The sequence below is a fragment of the Pinus tabuliformis genome, chromosome Q (assembly GCF_031772625.1).
Source record: "Pinus tabuliformis cultivar Carrire ecotype Pingquan chromosome Q, CPIR1, whole genome shotgun sequence".
Taxonomy (NCBI): domain Eukaryota; kingdom Viridiplantae; phylum Streptophyta; class Pinopsida; order Pinales; family Pinaceae; genus Pinus; species Pinus tabuliformis.
In genome coordinates this window covers 488,012,885-488,031,561 of record NC_142296.1, presented here as the reverse complement: position 1 = coordinate 488,031,561, position 18,677 = coordinate 488,012,885, and the positions used below count along the sequence as shown (strand labels likewise).

General features: G+C 39.0%; 1 pseudogene; it reads right to left on the bottom strand.

The window, feature by feature from the left end:
• Positions 1-359: 359 nt before the first annotated feature.
• LOC149220302 (protein LEAD-SENSITIVE 1 pseudogene) overlaps positions 360-18,677 on the bottom strand; it is a 64,137-nt pseudogene continuing 45,819 nt past the window's right edge.

Sequence of the window (18,677 nt, the reverse complement as noted above, 5' to 3'; positions counted from 1 at the left end):
TTGAGGTTCATGTGGCTGGTGAGTGCTTACTGTAACTTGTGTCTAAGTTCTTTCACTGTAGAGGGAGAGGGTGAGAGTGAATCTCAAGTCGAAAGGGAATAGTCCCAACACTATTAGAGACAAAACACAACAGGACATGTGTAGCTTTCCGCAGAGTAGTCCACACAGATGCAAATAGGTGAATGAGCATGTGACACATCACAAGGAGCAAAGTTTATTTGTGTTCTCATAAATTTAGTTCCTTCTCGAAGTACATGGTAGCATAACAATTTGAAATGACAGAGGCTATATCAACTCTATATTTAACAATATTTTGAGTCGTGAATAAAGCTTATATTTTTGCTTAATTCCTTTTTTCTTTAAAATGAAGTCTCTCTACTAGTTGATCAACCAATATTTACTACTAAATCCTCTAGTTACACCTTAGTTACATCATTGTGAATACCAATACCCTTTGCATATCTACTTAAACACAAAATTCTAGTTGCGACTATTGTAATACCTATTGGACCAACCAATAGGATTTGAAAGGGAGAGGAGATAATAGCAACAATCGAAGCACCAGTTACTGTTTTCACTTTCCCACTTATTCCTACGCTATTTTTCTCAATAACAAACAACCTTGTCTTGCAATACATTGCAACGTCCTCACAATTGTTTTTAAATATATGGTAGTTTCTAAACCCATTTTGAAGAAGGTGCATTGCACAATGAATTACTGATTTTGTGGGATATGATTCTACAAGAGTGCATGTCCCTCCATAAGCTTTAGCAAGAATAGTAGCTGGACTAATACCATACTCAAATCAATACGTAGGTCCTCTAGTAAGAAAGAAATCTAAACAAGAAAGAATCACTCAACTATTTTCTGTTTGGAAGCTACAATTAGGGCATATGAGGCATTGAGTTCATATTGAACTAGGGAAAAATGCATCAAGAATGTGGAAAATGTTTTTACCCACATGATCCAGATTTATGAAGGAAAAAAATGAAATACATATATAAATAGAAACACAGAATACAATGAAAAAAAATTCAATTCAGTAAAAACAAAGTATTGAAAACTATTTACATGTAGAATGGAAATAAACTAGCTCCGATGATGGTAACTTATCTCTAAGAAGAGATGTGGAGACTACATGCCTTCTAAATTGTGATACAATGAGGCTCAAAGGCCTATTTATTATTTAGAAACAGTGGAAAACCATAAACATTCCAAAACCTAACCCTAGGAGATGAAGCACCGAAAGTTTGTGGGCCCCGTTGGGGTAAATTGGTACATAAACTTCCCAATGTCATAACTTTGGCATACAATCTCCATTTGACGCAAACGATACCTTGTTAAAATATCTATCCGAGGAATACAAATTTTGACTGTACCCCATTTTGTTTAGGGCATAGAAACTGCTCCAGAAGTTCAGGACCCGAAAAACTGCCAAAAATAGTAATTTGTTCTACAATTAAGGAAACTGAAAGAAATAATGGTGGGGGTCCAAGTGAAATATGTGGGTGGCCACCAATATCCACCTATATCAGTCCTCCCCCCTTAGGAAGCAATGGTACCCATTGCATTGAATGCCTCCATGAGATGGGGAAGCTTCTGCTAAACTTGGTCCCTGGTGAACCACTTGCCTTGGTGCAAGAGTTGGCCAACTTTGAAAACATAATATAGTTTGATCTTCTACTAGTGAGTACTCTTGATTTACGTGTCCATGATCTGATAATTTGTGGCTTGTTCCATTTAATTTGGGTTTAGCTTTGTCGATGTGATTTTTTCTGCCATGTCTGACGTGTCCACTAATGGTAGAAAGTATGGTTGAATGTAATCTACATTGAATGCTGGGTGCATGCCAAGTAATGGGGGAACGATGAGCTCAAAAAAATTGTCTTCCACAACCTTGGTGATGGCGTAAGACCCATGTTAGAGTGTTCTGAGCTCCTGATGGGCTCTGGTAAGGCATTCTTTCCGCAAATGCAACCAAACTTTGTCGCGCACCTAAAACTTATGTGGCACCCCATGTTGATCATGTCGCTACTTGTACTTGGAATTGGACTTATCCAAAATGTCATGCATATACCGGTGGATGTGTTGGATGCATTCAATAATTCAGGTTGCTTTATTAGCCTCAGAATATACATGTGTGGATTATGTCTTTGTAGTTGCACAAGGTTGACTTGGAAGCTCTAATGCTCCTACATCACTTGACAACATCAATTAGACACAATGGTTAAAAACACAGATCCACTTGAAAAGTACAACCAATCGAGCTATGGAGAGCTTTTTTATAACTGTGTTTCACATAAGGAAGGCTCTCATCCTAGGTCTATGGATGCTTGGAGTTGTACATGCGTAGTATGTGCACTATCATACTTTTGATGAACTCTGTCTGGCCATCAATTTGGGGATGGAATGCAATCGACTTTGTGAGATTAGTGTCCAATAATGTCCATAGGATCAACCAAAATGTGTTGAGGAACCTGCTATCCCGATCTGATATAATGTTCTGCGGGATTCCAAAATGTACCCATACTTGTTCAAAGTAGAGTTTGGTAGCGTCTTACCCTATGATACTCTTCTTGCAAGCCAACAATATAGTCATCTTAGAAAATCTATCCATGACCACAAATACATAGTCATTACCATGGAAGGGAGGCCTGAAAGATAGTCCATGGAGATGGATTCCTAGGGATGGCTCAAAGTAGGCAGAGGAGTGTACATGCCTTGCTTCTTGATTATTGGCTTGGCAATGAGACAAGAAATGCAGAATCTGATATATTTTCCAATGCCCCATTAGATTTTTGGATAATAAAAACAAAACTGTAGTATGGCCATAATTTTCTCCACACTGAAGTGTCCTGCGACCCGATTGTAGTGCACATAATAATATAGGTAGCATAATAATGCATCATGGAGGTGAAAATATGGAACTCGCTTTCCGTCCACTAGAATTTGGTAAGTGGTGGCAAACTCTAGATCATTCTTATATAGTTGCGACCATCCAGAGGTCTCATGGCCACAAGAGTTGAGAACAATAGTTAGTGCTGCAAATGGGGGCCGAATGAGGAAATTTGCAACATGATTGGTGTTTCTCTTCTTTTACTTAATGCTCAAGTGGAATTTTTGTAGATATGTAGACTTCTTTTGATGGTGATTGTTCTGAAACTTCCCTTGTGTCTGTATAAAATAAAGAGGTTAGTGATCTGTCTAGATGACCATCTCCTTTCCCAGGATTCAATGTTTCCATTATCTGCAAGCCTGCATAATAGAATACAACTCTTTATCATAGTTGGGGTACTTGTTAATTGTATTGGAAAGTGTCTCACTATGATAGGTCATCAGATTCCCTTTCTATGTGAGAACTGCACCAATAACATAGTTGGACGCGTCTATCTCAATTTCAAATGGTTGTTCTAGGTCTGGAAATATGAGTACAAGTGCAGATCAAAGCCAATGATTCAACTCAACGAATGCCTTTTGTTGGGACTTGGACCAAGAAAACATTGCGTTTTCTCCGCCCTTGGTAACCTGACATAAAGGCGAAGTGATATGGGAGAATCCCAACATGAACCCATTAGAGAACTTTTGAGGTCTAAAATGGGCCTCCTAAGAAAAATGTACAACCAAAATAAACTTTATACGAACCAATAGGATTCAAGATGATGATGTCAACCATGGGGGATGATTCACCATTTTTGTGGTAAAAAAGTAAAAAGATTAAAAAATAATAAAATAATAAAACTACTTTATCAACTTGTATTTTCAACTTATCTCCCTAAGGTTTTACTCAATTTTTGAGCGGGAGTACTCGTTGGATGCAAACTTTAATTCCTTATCCAAGGAGTACCCATGTTTCATACTTTTGATGGACCCTACTACATGAAAAATGAGAAATACATGAAAAAATGTGATTGCAATCACATTTTTCATGTAGCAAGGTCCATCGAAAGTATGCAAAATGGGTACTCTTTGGATGAGGAATAAAATTATGCATCCAACGAGTTCTCTCGCTCAAAAATTAAGTAAACACATAGGGAGATAAGTTGAAAATACGAGTTGAAAAAGTAGTTTTTTTTTCCCTCTAAAATTTAATGATGTAATGTAATCTTAGTTTATTATTTCCACTATTATTTTGTAATTTCCATAGGAGGCCCATTTTAGACCTCAAACTTTCCCTAATGTTCGATAAAAATTGGCAAGGCCCAAAAAGCCGTGAAGCTCTATTAGAGTGGTCGGGGCTGGCCAATCCTGAATGACTTGGATCTTAGCTGGATCAACACACACACCTTGCTCATCTATGATGCAACCCAAATATTGGACCTGACTCATGCCAAAGGTGCATTTCTCTAGGTTGGCACATAGATTGTGTTGGCGAAGGGTTTGAAGGACCTGTTGAATGTGTTGCAAGTTCTCTTCCCAAGTCTTGCTAAGATAAGAATGTTGTACAGATATACAACCACGAACGAGTTGGTGAAGGGTCGAAAGATGTCATCCATCAGCCTCATAAAAGTTGCAAGGGAATTTGTCATTTTTCAACCTAAAAGGCATGACAAACCATTCAAAAAGGCCCTCCTTAGATTTGAAGGTGATCTTCCATACATATGTGGGCTCTATTGGAGCCCGATGATAGCCAAACTTCAGATCGATCTTGCTAAAATACTTGCCCCCCTTGAGCTAGAAAAGAAGGTCATCAATCTGTGGGATTAGATACCTATTCCTAACAGCGATTTCGTTTAGTGCCCGATAACCAATGTTAAGCCTCCAAGTCCCATCCCTTTTTTTTACAAGTACAATAAAGCTCCCACAAGGTCTTGGTAAGATGTTCCCTTTTTGCAACAGATCCTAGGTCTGATGCTTGATCTCTTCATTTTCCATAATGGAGTGGCGGTATATTTTCCCAATGGGTAGAGGTTCTCAGAGGGTCAAATCAATCGAATGCTTGACTTGACAATGTAAGGGCTCCCCTGTGGGTGAAGAAAATATGTCATTGTTTCTTCCATGACCTTATCCACCTGCTTTTGCTGTGTGGAGGAATCTTTCTCAGGGGCCATGGATGTGGCCACAATCCCCCCTTACTTTGAGAGAATAAAAAAAAAAAAACTCGGCCCGGGAGACGATCTTACTACATTGCTTAGTAGAGATCAAAGAGATGGAGGTAGGCAGGGCTACCTCTGGTATCCTATATAAATTATTGCCCAAAGTAATAATAAGAGTGTGAGGCCTAGGATCATACACAACATGATGCTTCCACAAGTATGGTTGGCCTAATAATACATCACAAACTTCAAGAGGAGAAACATCACATAATACCTCATCCATGAAGGGCATGATGATGTAGGGAAGGCATCACTGTTGACTGACGCGAATATCTCGTCCTTATTGAAGCCACCCGATGGTGTATGGATGCAAGTGTGATGTGGTGATAGGCCTAACCACTTCATGAACTCTACTGAAATGAGGTTCCTTTGGTTCCTGTCGTCAACAATGAACTACACTGGTGAATCCTTCACCCAAATTTGTGAGTGGAAGGGACGCTCCCCCTCCTTTGGATCTTCAGGCGCAATCTTCTAGACCTTAGTGGTGGTAATGGTGGCACTGGGTTCTACTTCAATAATATGCTTCCCCTTGTCGTTTCGCTTGTCAGGTTCTGGCTTAGAATCATAACACGCATCAGACTCTAAAGCTTTCTGCTCGGCAACCAATGACTGCTCGACATGACACTCATTTGTGTTGTAGTGGGGCTCTTGTGGAGCTCACACCACTTTCCTGTCTCCTTCTTCGTCTTCATGGTTCCATTCTTTTCTTACGACCACTTTGATGGGCTGTCTTAGGTTTCTCTACCTTGGATTTATCCTATGTTTTGCAGTTTGCAGGTGCTCTTGCCTTGCTTATGATTCATAAGTCCAAAGGCACGCTTCTTTTGTTTAAATTTTTGTTCAATCTTGTCAACATATCAATATGTTACACCAAGCAAGCAAATGTCCAGGAACTCCATTTCTTCCTTAATGTATTTTTGTAGACAACCACGGTACTTAAGCACCAGATGTCGCTCAAAGTCTTTGATACCTAACTTTATGCGTAGGGTATGAAAAACATTTGTGAGATCACGCACATCTTGGTCCCTTTGTTGTCGTAGTGTGATCCACTATTTTACTTGTCCTCATAACTCCCGACAGGGTAATATTGTTCCTTGACAGCATCTTGAAAAGAGTTCCAAGAGGGGGTATTGTAAATATAGAGGGTTCCTTGGCCCTTTTCTCACAGTAAGTTTCCCACCACTCCTTGACATTGAGGGCAGCCTTAAGCAGTGCAAAAGTAATATTCTCCCTATCAGAGAAACTATGGACCAAAATATTACCTTCCAATAGATTCAACCATTTATCTACAACATTTGCATCTATTTGACCTTTGAATATAGGGATATCAAAGTTCACTTGTACCTTGAAGGGGACGATGCCTTTTAAGTGATTGTTGGATGAAGATGCATCACTAGTGGGCATCTGCAGAAGGATCTGGGAAAAGTTGTCCTTCATCTCATTCCTTTGCCACTCAAGGGCTTATTCAAGCAACAATTTGATAGGATCTCTTGCTCCCTCGCCCTTCATTTCTTCCACCATGGGATGTCAACGGTATCGAAGGGGATGGTATTGCAAAGGCTCAACTTGTCTAAGTCCCAAATCCTTATACCTTGACCTTGTTGGGGACTTGCATAGAAAAATAAAGAAAGAGAAGACCACAATGATAACATGGATCCAAATTTATGAAGGAACAAAATTAAACACAGATATAACCATAAACACAAAGATACAATGAAACAAAAATTCAATTCATTAATAACAAAGTATTGAAAATTGTTTACATGCAAAATGGAAATAAACTAGCTCAGGTGATGGTATATTATCTCTCAGAAGAGATGTGGTGACTATCTACCTTTTGAAATGTGTTACAATGAGGCTCGAAGGCCTATTTATTATTTAGAAATAATGAAAAATCCTAAGAATCCCAAAACCTAACCCTAGGAGATGAAGTGCGAAAAGTTTATGGGCTTCGTCAGGGTCAATTGGTACATCAACTTCTCGAGGTTGTAACTGTGGCATACGATGTTCGTTTGACGTGTACAATACCTCGTTATAAATATTTATCCAAGGAATATAAATTTTGAGTGAAAACTCATGTCACTAGTTATGGGATTGCTTGTTTTCCAATAAAGTGTTATTTAGGGCCTCAAAATGAATTCAGAAGTTCAGGACCTGAAAAACTACCAAAAATAGTAAATTGTGCTAGAATTAAGGAAAATGAAAGAAATAATGGTGGGGCTCCAAGTGGAATAGGTGGGTGGCCACCAATATCCACTTGGATCACCACAACATAAATCTTGTGATGGGTGTATGTGTAAGCTTTCTGCAATGAGTAAACATGATCACCAACACTCAACTCACTCTTGTCCAAATTGTCATATAATAATCCCATTGTAATGATATAACTTTAATAGTGATGGACCCACCAAAATTCATGGGATCTCCCTGATATGAAGTCCCAACTAGACCTCACACCATGTAGTGTAGGAGTCCCATCTGGTACGACGACCTGGTTGCCATTATCTTAAAGATATTCCTTAGCTCTTTCTTGTCAACACATGAGAGTGGTTTACTTTGTCTTCAAACATTTAGGTTCATGTGGCTGGTGAGTGCTTACTGTAACTTGTGTCTAAGTTCTTTCACTGTAGAGGGAGAGGGTGAGAGTGAATCTCAAGTCGAAAGGGAATAGTCCCAACACTATTAGAGACAAAACACAACAGGACATGTGTAGCTTTCGGCAGAGTAGTCCACACAGATGCAACAATCACAAACAAAAAGTGAATAGATAACACGTACAACACCGAGTGGAATAGTCCACACGAGTGTGATGGGCGTTATAACATGTTAAGATTAGGTATGTTCTATGCTAGAGCAATTTATTTAAATTTTCACGGTTAGAAATCACTTCAGCATTACGATAAACTGCAGATAGAACATAAATATAAAACGCAGAAGACAAGCCAAGACAAGAGGACACAAGATATGGCGCGAGCCAGGGACAAACCCCACAATGTGTGGGGAAACCCTTTGATCAAATCTTCTTTTATCTTCAAAGTTCAGCAGAGAGAGAGAGAGAGTACATTTACAATAGAAGTCAATACTTTGACTTATGATATCTGTAGAGATCAGTTGAAGAAATATTGCTTCAACTGATTCTCTAAGGTGACTTCTTCACCTATCATAGTGCTACACCTTGCCCATTTGCTGCACCTTACTGTAGAGCCTCTACTTTACACTTGATTATCCACCATTACCTACAGTTTTCCCTCATTCATCTCTCACTTTTGCCTCATTTTCCTTGCAAACCAACCCAGATCATTACATTATATGACTTTAAGCATGATTAAGGAATTTTGCTAATGTGTGACTGTTTTGTTTAGATTTTGACATATTTACAGGCATTCCACAGCCATCTGCTGATTCCGCAGCCATCTGATGATCCCGCATCCTTTTTGTTAATCTCAAGGTTCCACGTGTCATTTTGCCAAATGAGCCACATGGGCACTTAGGAATCAAGGTGCTCGAGGTTCCTGTGCTATTTGTTCAGCCATCCACGTCATCTGTACCTCCGATCAACGAGGGTCAAGTTACGGTCAACAAAGGCAGCTTAACGGTGATGCGTAAGCTGTTGGGTCACGTCAGTTCAAACGGTGATTTGTCCGTGTTACGCAGGTTGTGGGGGACATAATCCAACTCTGGATTCAATGCCCATAACGACCAAAACCTCCAGCTCATCCACGAGGCTTATGACGTGTTATTGAACCTTAATTACGCATGACAGTTAGTTTATTTTTCAGTTTTAGCTGTACGCATTAGGCCATCTTTCAGATGCCTATAAAAACTTGCGTCTGCGTACGCTTATGTTACTTTTTAGTTGCTGTGTTTTATGAACTCGTTATCATTTTAGTGCATTCCAAAACTCTGTTTTAATAGTGTTGTTCTAGCACTCTTGACTGTAATTTTCTGCACATGGAGTAATAGAAGCAGTGCTGTTCTGAAGTTTTCAATACCTTGAGTCTTCTTTGGGTTATATGAATGGAGGGCCCCTGTTCATGTTAGCCTTGTATAGTATTTTATGTTCAGCATTTCCTTATTTCCATTCAGCATTTCCTTTTCTTGACACATGTACAGCATAATTTACTTTCATGTTATTTCATTTCCAGCCTTTATTTTAAGCTGATCAGCATTGTTCTTTTGCAGGTTTTTAACCCGGGATTGCTTGTGTGTTTGTGTATTTGCTTTATATCTAGTGGTAGTTTCGGTTGACAGATTCAAAGTTGCTGCCTTTACTTTATTTTCATAGCTGATTTTTAGTTTTATTTCTCAAATCTGTCTGCTAACATATGAATGGTCTCTTTATTATAAATTGTCTATCTTTTAGAGATCAGAATACTAATAACTTGCAGCTGGCTTTGGGTACTTTTTAGACTAATCTTTAACTACTTTCTAATCGTGCTTTACACAGTACTATGTGTTAGAGGCAGAGAGTTAGAAAGAGCAAAACATTATAACTAGTCTTTAAAGTAGATTTTTCTCATTTTTATCATTTCTTAGACTTATCTTTAGCTACTTCCTAATCGTGTCTTACACAGTACTATGTGTTAGAGGCAGAGAGTTAGGAAGAGATAAACATTATCATTGGTCTTTTAAGTGATTTTCTTACCTTTTATTTGCAGCAGCATGAATGGTGTCTAATGCCATTAGAAAGTGGTTCTTTGCTTTCAGTTCATTTTAATTTATTTATTTCGTTCAAGCTTTTCCTTTTCAGCAAGTAGTTAGAAACCACTAATCACACACCTTCACTCATCTAGAATTCACCTTACACACACCATCACTCATCTGTTTATAAATACATCACTCCATCTTAGGAAGATAAATTAACCACAAACAACACCCCAAACGACAAAAAGCCCTAAGAGGTTGCTTAAGTACATATAGTACACCTTCACTTCATCAGCTTACGAGCCCCGGGTTGACAATTAATGACATCAATTTAGGAACACTAAATTGACTAAACATTTTGGCGCCGTTGCCGGGGAAGTGAAATTAAGTAGCCATATTCTTAGAAAAAACATAAAAATTTCAAGGAAAGAAGTTGATAACCTATCAAAGTATGCTCTCCTCTTGCACTGCAAGGTGATCTGGAGGATCAGAAAAGAGAAAGTTATTGATTTGGTAGTTTCTTGAGTATGCTCTCTTCTTGCACCTAGAGTGAACTGGAAGATCAGAAAAAGAACTATTAACTTGACTTGAAGAAAATAATAAAAAATGACATGCATAGAGCTAGAGATTCTAGAGGAAGGTTTTTAGCTAGAGCTCGAAGTTCAATTTTTACAAGTCCATCTGCTTCAAGGGATAGACAAGAGACACCCCCCTTATCTCCAACCGAAACTCCTAGTCCTAGAATTCCTGGAATTCAAGAGCCAAGAGTTGACTCTCCTACACCTTCTATTGAATTTGAACCAGGAAGAGACTCTTCTCTTTCTCCTACAGAAAGACCAATTGTAATTGAGGAAGTGGAATCATCTGAAGAAGAAGGAGAAATCTCTTCTCATTCACCTTTTGTAGAGGAACCAGAAGATTTTGAAATCCCTAGGAGAATCATCATGGCAGAGGAAGAAGGAGGTGGTAGAGGTAGAGGTAGAGGAGGAGGAGGAAACAACAATAACAATAATGGAGCTAGAGGTCCCCTTGGAGGAGGAAATAGAGATGGGGATAATTCATTTGGGTTTCCCATTGTTAATGAGGATTCCCGAGCCACTATGAAAAACATATCACCATCTGTCCTCCCTAACTTCCATGGGTTAAGGACTGAGGACCCTGAAACATTCTTATTTGAGTTTGAAGTGGTGTGTCGAACTTATGACTACCTGGATGACTCTCAGAAACTCAAATTGTTCCCTTCAACACTGAAGGATCAAGCCTTGAAATGGTTCATGGGGTTACTCACTCAATCCATTAGGACTTGGGATGAAATGAAACAGACATTTTTGGATAGGTATTTGGATTATTGTATGCCTACTAATCACAAGGACGAGGTTTTTAAAATGATACAAAGAGAAGATGAGAGCTTAGAAGATTTACTTGAAAGATTTCAATATAACTTGAAAAGAGCAAAAATGAGTACCTTGGATGAAGAGACCTTAAAAGCCCTCTTATTAAAAGCCATTAGGGATGAATGGATAGACATCTTAAACATGATGGGGAAAGGGGATATTTCTCAACTTTCACTCAATGATATAGCAGAACTTTGTATCCATCTCTCAAGGGGCAAATCAAAAACTCAAAAAGGGCCTAGAGATCCTTCTCTCCTTAGGGCAAATAAATCTGCAACAGGATCAGTAAGTAGGGCTGAAATCGGCAATATGCTTGATGAATTTAAAACTGACATCTTAGGGAGTCTTAGTGAACAACTTGATACCCTTAAGATTCACAATAAACAAAAAGCAGAAGCTGAGGCTTTGGCTATCTTTTGCCCGAAATGTAGAAAGAAACATGCTTTAAGGGAATGTCCCTTAGATGCACACGTTGTAGAAACATGTGTAATTTGCTCAGAAACTCATGAGACCAAGGATTGTCCTTCAATTCCTGGCCTCAAAGCAGTCTTTCAAGAGGATCCAGATACACTTGAATCTCTCTGTTTTATTGCAAGGAGACCTTGGCAAGGACAACAGAATCAAGGGTTTAATAACTCTATGAATTCTCAATCCCAACCAAATTGGAATCCTTGGCAACAACCTTGGCCTCAACCTCAAAATGCTTTTCAAGCATGGATGCAAAGCATGCAAAATCCTTATGGGAGATTTGCTCAATTCTATCAATATCCTCCATCATTTCAGAATCAGCAAGCCCCACAACTTCCAAATCAAGGTCAACAACTATCATTGCCATACCCTCAACAACAACAACCTCCTCCACAAAATCAAAATTCTCAACTATCACTTCAATCCCAGCAGAAATCAAATCAACTTCCCTCTCAGCCATTACCAAATCCAAATAATAGGAACCCTCAAAATGCTTACATGATGGAAGGTCAACCATTCCCTACCTATATGGTTGTTCCTCTCAATGAAGTACAACTCAGATCAGGTAGAATCTTAGATCAACCTTCCACAAGTGTTCAACAACCAAGCATTTCTGAGGAAGAATCTCTCAAAGTCAATAAAGGTTCTGAAGTATCACTTCAAAACCAAAATATCCAAAAAGAAAAAGAAAAAGAATCAACCTCTACAACTCCCATAGTTGAGCAACCTACACCTGTAGCTACACCTCCTTTTCCTGAAAGATTGCAAATTGACAAAGGGGTGGAAAAGCAGATATGGGTGCCTGACTATAGTTTCCTAGATGAATTGAAGAATGTCTGTATCAAGATCCCCTTGTTACAAGCCATTAAAGAAATTCCCATTCTAGCGAAGACAATAAAGGAGTTGAGTTTGAAGAAAACAGGAAAGAGAACCAGAGATACAAAAAGGATACATCTAGTTGGAAAAATTGCAGACATAATGATGGGTAAGATTACCATGCAAAAATATGTGGATCCTGGTAGCCCTATTGTCAAAACTCATATTAATGGGGTTGAAATCCCAAATACTTTGATTGACTTAGGAGCCGCTATCAACATCATGAGTAGACAGACCATGGATCAGTTAAAGCTTCCTAACCTTCTCTTTACACCTACTTTACTGCAACTTGCAGATAGATCAATCATTAAACCTGATGGTGTATTGGAAGATATTCCAGTCTCTCTAGATTCTTGGGAATATCCAGTTGATTTTAACTCCCAAGAACAATCTAGGAGGACATCCTCTTATTTTAGGAAGACCTTGGCTGGCCACAGCTGATGCTTTCATAAGTTGTAGGTCTGGGGACATGTATATATCAGATGGTAATTCCACCAAGAAATTCAACTTGTATCCTCCAGCAAAGGCAATAACAGAAATAGGAGAAGATGAGTGGGTTGATGATGAGGATACTATTCAACCTGTTCTAACCATCTCTGAAATCAGTGAGGATAGTCAAATTCTAAATACATTAGAAAATTTTGAAATACCTTTAGAATATGACTCTACACAGTTTCAGTTAGATGCAGACATTGAATATCTCTCCTCTAGACAGATGTCTCTCTTCTCAATGGAAGAGTTTGGTAGTTCTACAGTTGAAATCCTTCCAGGAAAAACATTGAACATTAACAAAAACTTGGGAAGACCACAACAAGAAGAATTAACCAAACTGTTGCAAAAACATTCCACTGCCTTTGCATGGGAATACACTGACATGAAAGGAATCGATCCTAAGACTTGTATTCATCACATCTATATTGAAGAAAATAGCAGACCTATTAGGCAACCACAAAGAAGGATGAATCCAAACCTTAGGGAAATCATGAAAGAAGAACTCCAGAAATTGCTCAAGGTAAACTTCATTTACCCCATTTCAGATAGCCAATGGGTTTCTCCCTTGGTTATAGTGCCCAAAAAGAATGGTAAATGGAGAGTTTGCATTGATTATCGAGAATTGAACAAGGCAACCTTAAAGGATCATTTCCCTCTACCTTTTATTGATCAGGTACTAGACACTTTAGTAGGTAAAAAGTATTTCTCATTCTTGGATGGTTTTAGTGGGTATAATCAAATTCAGGTAGCACCTGAAGATCAAGACAAAACCACATTTACTTGTCCTTGGGGAACTTTTGCCTACTGAGTACTCCCTTTTGGATTGTGCAATGCACCCGCTACATTTCAAAGGGCTGTACTAGGAATCTTTTCAGATCTGATTCATGATTGTGTAGAGGTATACATGGACGATTTCACAGTTTATGGTAATACATTTGAAGAAGCTTTGGAAAATTTGGAAAAAGTACTGGTAAGATGTAAGGAAACAAATCTTTCTTTAAGTCATGAAAAGTGTTTTATGATGTTTACTGAAGGGATTGTTTTAGGACATCATATTTCAGGAGATGGGATTAAGGTTGATAGATCAAAAGTTGAAGTCATCTCTAAGTTACCTGTTCCAAATTGCCAGAAGGATGTTAGGAGTTTTCTTGGGTTTACTGGGTATTACAGAAGATTTATTGAAAACTTCACTAAGATAGCATCCCCTCTTTTCAAATTGCTTACCAAGGACTGTGAGTTCAAATGGGATCCCGAGTGTCAATCTGCCTTTGAAGCTTTAAAGACTAGAATATCTGAAGCACCCATCTTAAGGGGGCCAAACTGGAAACTCCCTTTCCACATTTCTACTGATGCTTCAGATACAGCTCTAGGAGCTGTTTTGGGACAAAAGGATTTGATCCCTTATGCCATTTATTACACAAGTAAGAATTTGACTCCCACTGAGTTAAATTATACTGTTACAGAAAAAGAGTTCTTAGCTGTGGTACATGCAATCAACAAGTTTAGACACTACATAACCGGCTATGAAACCTTTGTCCATACTGATCACTCTGCCATAAGATATTTAATGAACAAACCTGTCACTAATGGTAGAGTTACAAGATGGCTTTTGCTTTTACAAGAATTCAACATTACTGTGTTAGATAGACCTGGAAAACAAAACACAGTAGCTGATTTCTTGTCTAGAATCCAAAACACTAATGAAGATTCTCCAGTAGAAGATAAGTTTCCAGATGAATACTTGTTTGCAGTGACTACCAAGACTCCTTGGTATGCAGATATGGCTAATTATCTTGTTACAGGGAAGCTTCCTCTACAATTATTTCCTAATGAAAAAAGGAAAATCATTCAGGAGAGTGCACATTATTCTTGGATTTCTAATGAATTGTTCAAAACAGGGCCAGATTGTATAATCAGAAGGTGTGTTCGGGAAGATGAAATGCCTGACATCCTTAAGGCATGTCATGATGAACCATGCGGCGGGCACTTTGCTGACAAGAGGACAGCCTATAAAATCCTTTCTCTAGGATATTATTGGCCTTCTCTCTTTAAAGATGCAAAGCAGTATGTTAGAAGGTGTGACAGCTGCCAAAGAGTTGGGAAACCAACTCCTTCAAATGAAATGCCTCTACAGCCTCAGGTATGCATCGAACCCTTTGAGAAATGGGCTCTAGATTTCGTTGGACCAATTAATCCACCATCAAAGCAAAAGAAGTATATACTGGTTTGTACTAATTATGTTACTAAGTGGGTAGAAGCAAAAGCATTGCCTTCTGCCACTGAAAATTCAGTTGTTCAATTTCTTTTTGAGGATATTTTCACTCGTTTTGGTGTCCCAAGGGAAATTGTAACAGATCAGGGCAGCCAGTTTACATCTAAATTGATGGAGAAGCTGATGGAGGAATATAAGATCAAGCACAGAACATCTACTCCATACCATCCACAATCCAATGGCCAAGTGGAATCTACCAATAAAGTTCTTGAAGGCATTATCACCAAGACTGTTCATCTTCATAGAAGAGATTGGGCGGAAAGGCTCCCTGAAGCCTTATGGGCCTATAGGACTACATGGAAGAACACAACAGGACATTCTCCCTATGAACTTGTTTATGGGAAGGAAGTCCTGCTCCCCATTGAGTTCCAAATCAAGACCTTCAAGATGGCAGTCCAATTGGGAATGAGCCTCTCAGAAGCCCAAAGACACAGAATGGACCAGCTAAATGAGCTAGATGAAATAAGACAAGATGCAATTCTAAGGACCGATCTAGTTCAGCACCAAAGATCTAAATGGCATGATCGTCATATCAAAGAAAGAAAGTTTCAGAAAGGAGATTGGGCTCTATTGTTTGATTCAAAATTCAAAGACTTCAAAGGAAAGTTTCAAACTCATTGGCTTGGGCCATATGAGATTGATGAAGTCTTTAGCAATGGAGCAGTTCGAGTGAAAACTATTGATGAATTTCATACTCCTCTTATTGTGAATGGCCATCGCTTGAAAATCTACCAAAAGCCATTCTCAAAAGAAGAGTTTGTCAAGTTGTTTAAAGAAGATTCTGCAATCAGGTTGGTGGAGAAGGATTCTTCTCCTCCAGCCTAATCTTTGGTTTTTGAAAAAAAAAAAGAAAAAAAAAAAAAAAAAAAAAAAAAAAAAAAAAAAAAAAAGAAAAAAAGAAGAAAGAATAAATGTATGAGCCTGAAAACCAATCTCTGATTGGCAGTCTCATGCAGAAAACCTAAGGTGAAAATCAGGGTCACCTGACACCTCATGTTTTCCAAAAAAAAAAATCTCTCTCTCTCTTCCATCTCATTTCGCCATTTCATCCACCTCATTCACCATCTCATTCATTTAATCACTTTCACTTCACATCATTTCTTTTCATCCATCCATCCATTCATTACATTTCATTCCATCAATAAAGTTATTTTTTTAGACAACTAAAGTTATTTTGTGCAGCCGGAGGGTACCACTGCAGATTCCGCAGCCATCTGGAGATTCTGCAGCCATCTAACGATTCCGCAGCTCTCTGCACCTGCATAAAAAAAACACAGTCTGTTTGAAAAGAAATTTACAGTTCAGAAGCCATCAACAATAAATGGAAAAGAGTCATGCAACAGCAATAAAACAATGAAGGGTTAGTGGAAAATGATCAAAGGCAATCCAAGCGCGAATCTGAGGTATGATCTAAATCTTAAACTTACGGTTATCTCATTTTGCAAAGTTTCCGGGGTTATGTTTTTTGCCATTTAATGTAATGATTACCAGTTCTCCCCATCATACGACCAAAAATCCACGTATCCCCCACACTTATCGGTCATGATCCTCACGATTTTGAAACTCAACTGCGGCTGCTCCTCCATTAAGATTTTCGTACCTAAGTGACGTAGACTACTGTACTACGTCTCTCTCCCGCAGCCAAGTGTGAACCTATGACCGAAACCTAAGGACCTAACCGTTTCTACCCATCATTTCATAACCCTCATACTCTCGTATCATTCCATTCACGCTGTTTCATTTCCGCAGTTCCCTTATTCCGCTGTGCTCACTACGCTGCTACCTCAGCCATACTCTGTTTTACGTTTTCCTCTCTGCTAATTCTGATTATCAGTGTTACGACTGTTACATTAGAGCCGTAAATTTACGGTGTTAAGGCCACTGTTGAAGCCGTGTAACCTTTTGATTTAGAACAGAGCCGTAAATTTACTGTGTTAAGGCCACTGTTGAAGCCGTGTAACCTTCCTTTTCCAAAAGTTTTAAGAACAGAGCCGTAGAGCCAATGGGTAAACTCTTAAGAGCAGAACCCGAGGGTTCAAAATTTCTGGAGGGATATCCTCAAGTTAAAGAGGCTTTGCAGAAAGCAAACTGGCTCCAATGCATCCAGAAATTCAGAGGTTACCACAGAGAGGTTACGAAGGCCTTTGCACGTTCCTTCAGAGACAAAGATAATCAAGTGGAGATAGGGGACCTGAAGTTTACAGTCACTGAGAGCAGCATAGCACAGGCCACTTCACTCCCACAAACTGGAGAAAGATGGTTTAAAAACCGATCAGTACAAGACCAACAGTGGAAGCAAATCTTAAAGAACCCAGGTATGGATACTAGCATTTTTACAAAAGGGATTCCTGTTACTTATGTCAAGGAAGAATGGACAACTTTACTGTTATTAGTGCAAAAATTCTTTACTTGTGAGGGAAGATTTGGAGTTTTATATGTTTACCATGCCAAAGTCATGATGCATTTCTTAGGAGATGATATTAACCTTCCATATTTTCTACTCTCAAGTCTTAGAAAAATGTGTTCAATTGCCCAAAGGAACCCAAGAAACATTGAACCACATCTGTATCATCATGGTCTTGTTAAGATGCTAGTTGAGGAACAGTTGAAAGCAAAAAGAGATACCTGGGAGAAATTTCTTGTGAGAAACCATTTTGAAGAAGCAGGAGAAACCTCTGTGCCTAGAAAGAGTAGAAGAAAAAGAAAAGAGGCTACCCCTGAAACTGTTGTCCAAGAGGAAACTGTCCAAGAACAGATTGAAGAAGAAACTGATGTACATCATTCTGAACATGAAATTGATCCTGAGCCTGCTGTGGACACTGATCAAACAGCTCAAGGAATCATCACAGAAACCCTTTCAGAACTTGCCCAAGAAGTTGCTCAAAAGAGAAAAGAGAGTAGGATGAAACAAAAGAAAGATAAAGGCAAAGCTGTAGCTCAAGAAACTTACGCTACTCCTGAGAACTCTAGTGAAGAAGATACTCAGCCCTTAGCACAAAGAATGGCCAAACTCCATGAAACTGCCCTTTCCAAGAAGGTGGAAAAACAAAAACAAAAGGCACAAAAAGAAAAACAGAGTACCACCACCGTAAGAAGAAGCAGCAGGTTACAAAGAAAAGTAGGGGCCACAAAGGGTAAAAAGTCATTCTTTATTGACTTGAGCACACCTCAAAAAGGTGCTACAAGTCCTGACTTTGAGAAAAGCTCTCCACATGTTGAGCAGGTTGAGACTAGTCCTCCACATGAGGAAAGTCCTTTTGAGCATGAGCCTGAATTTGAGCATGAGCCTGAATTTGAACATGGATCCGAATTTCAGTATGAGCCTAGCCCAAAGCGGTCACCAGAGGTTGACCCTGATCAGCAGAAAGTTTATAATTACCTGGAGACGCTAGAACAAGCAGTTGCTGGGCCAAGTACTGCTCAACCTTTGGAGCAGC